Below are 7,964 nucleotides of genomic sequence, written 5' to 3'. Positions count from 1 at the left end.
GTTACAAGAAGGTTACTTTCCTTCCCACTGTATCACTAAAACTGTCCATCATCATCATCATTATCATCATCATCAATCATCACAGGATGTTGATTACATCCCCTAAAAATGTCATGCATATCATCATGCTCTTCCAACGAAGGACCAGACATATTCAAGCATGACAGAGTGATAGCAAGTATAGTTCATCACATGAAACTTTGCAGAATCTTTAAGCGCCTCTGTTTCTCTCCATCAGTATGTCTTCTTAAGCACATTTTCCTGCAGGGTTCTCTCCAGTGTGTCTCAACCTTTTCATTAAGACAAGCAGTCTATGGTCTTTACTCCATGAGGAGCGCTTAAATTAAGTCAGCTACTCATCTCTCGGACTGAAAGTCCCATCCCACAGACCAGTGCCTGTCCACGGACTAGAAGGCCAGAACACTGCTCAGTTCTACCTGGAGTTGCTGGTCTCTGCCAGCCTGTTGTTCACATGATCCCCAGAGCGCCCACTCCTCCAGAGAACCCGTTATGTCTCGAGCCGCCACACACCGTCCTGGGATAACCGTTAGCGGACTCTGATAACTGCTTCTGCATGAGTGCCAGTGAGACCTTATTCGAGGCCGTCAGGTCCTTCATTGAAATCATCTCTCCAGAGAGTCTCGTCCTCCTCCTCCATGTCGCTTTCGCAGGTCCCGAATCCCCCGAGTCCGGCGTGCGTTTGATTCGGAAGCGACCTTACGGATTCTCCCGGGACCAGGCCGGATGGCATTGCGCGACCCAATGGGAAGAGTTGGACTTGATTTTACACCGCTGGCAGCATAAGTTCTGAAGCATCCAGTTGAGCACCTGAATGAAAGAAGCATGGAGGGAATTTGATTAGACATTTAAAATACAGATAGAGTTGCCTGAGCCATTTGAGTACAACAATGCATACATACAAAATGACGGAGGATTAAAAATACAATATTGTCGACAGACTCATTTCCAATGTTCAACATCTACCTGTTTGATGACGATGGAGATGACGTTGAACAGAGAGTAGATGCAACACACGCCCATAAGGATGAACAGGCAGTTGGCTAGACGGTACAGTGGCTGGTACTCATAGTCTGCTCTCTGGCTCGACACCAGGTCCCCAAAGCCGATGGTACTGGAGGAGGAGGAAGAAAAAGAAGAAGAGTGGCTTTATTGCCTGTATTTATCCCCCTGAGACTAGGGTTCAGAATCCCAGTAACTTTCCCCAAATTACCCCAGTTATCCAGAAGTCCTGTTGGAGGATTTCCTACTTATTACCTCCTAATTCCAGGAATCGGTAGCACTTTATGACAACTCCACTTAATAAAGCATCAATAATGGATTATTAAAGAGTTTATTATTAATTGATGAATCAGGTAGTCATTTTTCCTCTCGCTCCTACTGAAAAGCCAATTGTCTCGGTTGATATATTATCGAATAGATATTTGAAAAACACCTTAAGGGTTGATTATAAAAAACATTTGCCATGTTTCTTTCGATATTATAGACATAGACAGACAGATTATAGACAGATTTTTTTTTTCAGCGTTGTTGTGACCGCTATTTCCTGTGGATATCTCAACATAATGTGACCAACAAAAGGAGGTATTTTGGGTATAAAAATAATCTTTATGGAACAAAAGGAACATTTTCTGTTTAACTAGGAGTCTCGTCAGTGAAAACATCCGAAGATCAAAGGTAAACGGTTAATTTGATTGCTTTTCTGATTTGTGTGACCAAGCATCCTGCTGCTAGCTGGACATAATGCTATGCTAGGCTATTGAAAAACTTACACAAACGCTTGTCTTGCTTTGGCTATAAAGCATAATTTCAAAATCTGAGATGACAGGGTGATTAATAAAAGGCTAAACTGTGTTTCACTATATTTCACTTGTGATTTCATGAATATGAATATTTTCTAGTAATATTTTTGGACCGTTGTGCTATGCTAATTAGTGTAGTTGATGACAATTCTCCCTCAGACAATTGCATGGTATGCTTTCGCTGTAATGCCTATTGTAAATTGGACAATGCAGTTAGATTAACAAGAATTTAAGCATTTAAATGATACAAGATTCTTGTATGTTAATGAATGTTTAATATTACGATTATTTATTTGAATTGCGCACTAGCAGGACACCTATTCCTAAGAAGTCATACTACAGATTTTCAATTGGATTGAGGTCTGGGCTTTGACTAGGCCATTCCAAGACCGTCCCAGTGTCAAATCTCTGGAAGACTGAAACAGGTTTCCCTCAAGAATTTGCCTGTATTTAGCGCCATCCATCATTCCTTCAGTTCTGACCAGTCTCCCAGTCCCTGCCGATGACAAACATCCCCACAGCATGATGCTGCCACCATCATGCTTCACTGTGGGGATGGTGTTCTCTGGGTGATGCGATGTGTTGGGTTTGCGCCAGACATAGCGTTTTCCTTGATGGCCAAAAAGCTACACTTCTGTCTCATCTGACCAGAGTACCTTCTTCCATATGTTTGGGGAGTCTCCCACATGCCTTTTGGCGAACACCAAATGTGTTTGCTTATTATGTTTTTGAGCAATGTATTTGTTTCTGGCCACTCTTCCGTAAAGCCCTGCTCTGTGGAGTGTACGGCTGAAAATGGTCCTGTGGACAGATACTCCAATCTCAGCTGTGGAGCTTTGTAGCTCCTTCAGGGTTATCTTTGGTGTCTTTGTTGCCTCTCTGATTAATGCCCTCCTTGCCTGGTCCGTGAGTTTTTGTGGGTGGACCTCTCTTGGCAGGTTTGTTGTGGTGCCATATTGTAACGGTCGTCGTATGAAGGAGAAGAGGAGGACCAATGCGCAGTGTGGTAAGTGTCCATATTGATAATTTATTATCACGAGAACACTAAACAAAATTACAAAGGAGAATGAACGAAACGAAACAGTCCTGTCTGGTGTAGACACAAAACAGAAAACAATCACCCACAACTCAAAGGTGAAAAACAGGCTACCCAAGTATGGTTCTCAATCAGGGACAACGATTTGACAGCTGCCTCTGATTGAGAACCATACCAGGCCAAACACAGAAATACCAAATCATAGAAAAACTAACAGACAACCCACCCAACTCACGCCCTGACCATACTAAAAGAAAGACATAACAAAATAACTAAGGTCAGAACGTGACAGTACCCTCCCCAAAGGTGCGGACTCAGGCCGCAAAACCTATACCTATAGGGGAGGGTCTGGGTGGGTGTTCTGTCCGCGGTGGCGTCTCTGGCGCGGGACGTGGACCCCACTCCACCATAGTCTTTGTCCACCTTTTAACCTGCCTCCGTGGCCTCTTTAGGTCAGCGACCCTCGCCGCCGACCTCGGACTGGGGACCCTAGCAATGGGTCCCGAATGGACGGTAGATTCCGGCAGCACCGGACAGGCAGGAGACTCCGGCAGCTCCGGAGTGAAGGGTGATTCCGGCAAACCTGGAGTAACGGACGGCACTGGCTGCTCCCGACTGGCGGGCGACTCTGGCTGCTCCCGACTGGCGGGAGACTCTGGCTGCTCCCGACTGGCGGGAGACTCTGGCTGCTCCCGACTGGCGGGAGACTCTGGCTGCTCCCGACTGGCGGGAGACTCTGGCTGCTCCCGACTGGCGGGAGACTCTGGCTGCTCCCGACTGGCGGGAGACTCTGGCTGCTCCCGACTGGCGGGAGACTCTGGCTGCTCCCGACTGGCGGGAGACTCTGGCTGCTCCCGACTGGCGGGAGACTCTGGCTGCTCCCGACTGGCGGGAGACTCTGGCTGCTCCCGACTGGCGGGAGACTCTGGCTGCTCCCGACTGGCGGGAGACTCTGGCTGCTCCCGACTGGCGGGAGACTCTGGCTGCTCCCGACTGGCGGGAGACTCTGGCTGCTCCCGACTGGCGGGAGACTCTGGCTGCTCCCGACTGGCGGAGACTCTGGCTGCTCCCGACTGGCGGGAGACTCTGGCTGCTCCCGACTGGCGGAGACTCTGGCTGCTCCCGACTGGCGGGAGACTCTGGCTGCTCCCGACTGGCGGGAGACTCTGGCTGCTCCCGACTGGCGGAGACTCTGGCTGCTCCGACTGGCGGGAGACTCTGGCTGCTCCCGACTGGCGGGAGACTCTGGCTGCTCCCGACTGGCGGGAGACTCTGGCTGCTCCCGACTGGCGGGAGACTCTGGCTGCTCCCGACTGGCGGGAGACTCTGGCAGCTCCCGACTGGCGGGAGACTCTGGCAGCTCCCGACTGGCGGGAGACTCTGGCAGCTCCCGACTGGCGGGAGACTCTGGCAGCTCCCGACTGGCGGGAGACTCTGGCAGCTCCCGACTGGCGGGAGACTCTGGCAGCTCAGGACAGACGGGAGACTCTGGCATCTCAGGACAGACTGGAGACCCGAACCGGGGTTACCATGCGTAGGGCTGGTGCCATGTACCCCGGCCCGAGGAGATGCACTGGAGACCAGATGCGCTGAGCCGGCTTTATGGCACCTGGCTCGATGACCACTCTAGCCCGGCCGATACGAGGCGCTGCTATGTACCGCACCGGGCTATGCCTGCGCACCGGGGACACCGTGCACCTCACGGCATAACACGGTGCCTGCCCGGTCCCCCTCTCTCCACGGTAAGCACGGGGAGTTGGCTCAGGTCTCCTACCTGACTTAGCCACACTCCCTGTATGCCCCCCCAATACATTTTTGGGGCTGCCTCTTGGGCTTCCAACCGCGCTGCCTCCTCATACCACCCCCTCTCTGCTTTCGCTGCCTCCAGCTCTGCATTGGGGCAGCGATATTCTCCCGGCTGTGCCTAGGGTCCCTTGCCATCCAGATCCCCTTCCATGTCCAGCAGTCTGGAGACCGCTGCTGCTGCTGCTGCTGCCCGTTACCACGCTGCTTGGTCCTTTGGTTTTGGGTGATTCTGTAACGGTCGTCGTATGAAGGAGAGGAGGAGGACCAATGCGCAGCGTGGTAAGTGTCCATATTGATAATTTATTATCACGAGAACACTAAACAAAATAACAAAGGAGAATGAACGAAACGAAACAGTCCTGTCTGGTGTAGACACAAAACAGAAAACAATCACCCACAACTCAAGGGTGAAAAACAGGCTACCCAAGTATGGTTCTCAATCAGGGACAACGATTTGACAGCTGCCTCTGATTGAGAACCATACCAGGCCAAACACAGAAATACCAAATCACAGACAACCCACCCAACTCACGCCCTGACCATACTAAAAGAAAGACATAACAAAAGAACTAAGGTCAGAACGTGACACATTCTTTCAATTTTTTAATAACGGATTTAATGGTGCTCTGTGTGATGTTCAAATTTTCTGATATTTTTTAATAACCCAACCCTGATCTTTACTTCTCCACAACTTTGTCCCTGACCTGTTTGGAGAGCTCCTTGGTCTTCATGGTGCCGCTTGCTTGGTGGTGCCCCTTGCTGAGTGGTGTTGCAGACTCTGGGGCCTTTCAGAACAGGTGTATGTATACTGAGATCATGTGACAGATCATGTGACACTTAGATTGCACACAGATAGACTTTGTTTAACTAATTATGTTACTTGTGAAGGTAATTGGTTGCACCAGATCTTATTTAGGGGCTTATCATAGCAAAGAGGGTGAAAACATATGCGTTGCACACACCACTTGTGTGGTTTGAATTTTTAATCATTTTTTGAAACAAGTCATTTTTTAAAATTTCACTTCACCAATTTGGACCATTCTGTGTATATCCATTACATGAAATCCAAATAAAATTCCATTTAAATTACAGGTTGTAATGCAACAAATTGTCTAATAAAAATCATGAGCTGGCGCACACTCTATGTATAACCTCCCAGTCATTTATTGGGTAAAAAAAACTTTAGTCAGCACCTCTACATTAAAACATTTTCTCTGGGTGTGCTCCAGCTCATGATTTTATTAGAAAATATTTTTAGTTTAACATTCTGTGCATTTGTGATTATTATTTAACCATTGATATGTTCTAGGGTCTAAGTGTGACTGTTTACATTCACTTTAGTTTCAGTAGAAACTCACTTCCAAAAAATGCACATTTTCTATATATTTTCTTAACTTAACATCCTCTGTGTTCTAGGGGACATTTTGAGACCTAGTGCGTAATGGGACAAGGACATCCCTGCCAGCCAAACCTTCCCCTAACTCGGATGACGCTGGGCCAATTGTGCACCGCCCCATGGGTCTTCCGATCAGGGCCGCTTGCGACAGAGCCTGGACATGAACCCAGAATCTCTAGTGGCCCAAAACACTGTGCCACATGGGTGGCTCATTTTAAGGAGCATCAGGTACTGCTGGAATGTCCATCTTTTGATGAGAAATTACACTGTTCATTCGAGACATTTATATTTATAAAGTATAAATGGCCCACACTTTAGATGAGGCTACGCAAAAAATACTTGAATAACGATTAGGAAAAGGTTTATAAGGATCTATATTAAATATCTTATGAATCATTATTACATACTTTAAAAGTGGTTTACAAATGTGTGAATTACTAGGTTACTATCACTTACAAATGTGAAAGTAATGATTAATAACAATTTAGTAATAAATTATAAATCCTTCATTATGTTGAGTTATTATAAAGTTCTACACAGGAATCTTCCAACAGGGATTTCTGGAAAACCAGATAAGTTTAGGGAAGAGACGTACACATACACACACAAAAGAACAGGTTGAAGAACAGGACCAGCCACAGTGCAGTGCCTTGATGAAGGGAAAAAACGACACGATAGTTACCCTACCCATTAGATTTTCCCTTCAGTCAGACTCAAGATTCGTAAAGAGAACCCTCCAGCCAGTTACTATCTGGCCCACCTCTCCGAGCTCCGACCTTACCTGAATGTGACGAAGCAGAAGTAGAGTGAGTCGAGGTAGGCCCATCCCTCCACGGGGGTGTACATGGCCGAGGCGCAGCAGGAGATGATGATGGCGGATAGCCCCAGGATCAACATGACGTGGTAGACAGACGGCTTCCACCCCGGGAAAGAACACGCTGAGAAGTCATGGCGGATACCCGGCGGGAGGAGGCCGGAGTTCCGAATGCGCCGTTCCCCTCACAGCCTTCATGACCACAGCCAGGAGGGTGATAATGCGTTCCAGGAAGAGGTTAAAGAACAAGATGGTGGCTGCGCAGCCGAGGAGACCGTAGAAGATCAGGAACACCTTCCCTGCTACTGTCACTGGAGTGGACATCCCGAAACCTACAGGTGGCGACAGAGAGATGGGGTTAGGGTAATGGATTGCTTAATTGATTGAGTGGTTGATTGATTGACTGGATGATTGGTTGATTGATTGATGAAAGAAGATTATACTACTGAAGGCCCAGAGGAAGGCATTTTACATACCACAATGTAAGTCTGTTTGTTCCAAATAATTCTCAGGTCATTGCAGGTATCTGAATGCCTCATTTCCTTCTTCTGTGGTAGACACTAAGGCTGCGTTTACACAGTCAGCCCAATTCTGATGTGTTTTTCAGTAATTGGTCTTTTGACCAATCAGATCAGCTCAAAAAAATCTGATGTGTAAAGATAGGATTTGGGATCCATGTGTAAATGCAACCCAAGTGAGTCCTGGCCTGGGGTAATATGTTTTAGACACTACTCCGTACATACCAGCATGTATATTAACAGCACTGTACCAGCATTGGATGAGTTAAATAAAGTGAGTGACATTTTGTAACTGAAATATCTGGCAACATTCTATTAGCATTAGACGTGGCACATCTTTCTACTTCCTCTGAACTTCCTCAGAAGACAAGGCCATCAGTATTTGGGAGGGTGTGTGAGTAACACAGTAATGAAGCTAAGCTCTGTAAATGATTGACAGATACAGATACATGATCTGGCCCTTTGTTCAGTCAACTCATTTCCTGGTCAATTAGGTGTTAAAGATAAGTGGAGAAGTTGTGAGAGGTGACGAAAGATGAGGATTAGATGTGTGTGTGTGTGTGTGTGTGTGTGT

At 47.4% G+C, this 7,964-nt stretch overlaps 1 pseudogene; it reads right to left on the bottom strand.

Moving 5' to 3' along the window:
* Positions 1 to 433: 433 nt before the first annotated feature.
* LOC124028865 lies at positions 434 to 7,204 on the bottom strand (annotated as a pseudogene).
* Positions 7,205 to 7,964: the final 760 nt, after the last annotated feature.

This window comes from Oncorhynchus gorbuscha, unplaced genomic scaffold (genome assembly GCF_021184085.1).
Source record: "Oncorhynchus gorbuscha isolate QuinsamMale2020 ecotype Even-year unplaced genomic scaffold, OgorEven_v1.0 Un_scaffold_4926, whole genome shotgun sequence".
Classification (NCBI taxonomy): Eukaryota; Metazoa; Chordata; class Actinopteri; order Salmoniformes; family Salmonidae; genus Oncorhynchus; species Oncorhynchus gorbuscha.
Note: the sequence above shows the minus strand (reverse complement) of the source record. Positions and strands in the feature narration are given on the sequence as shown.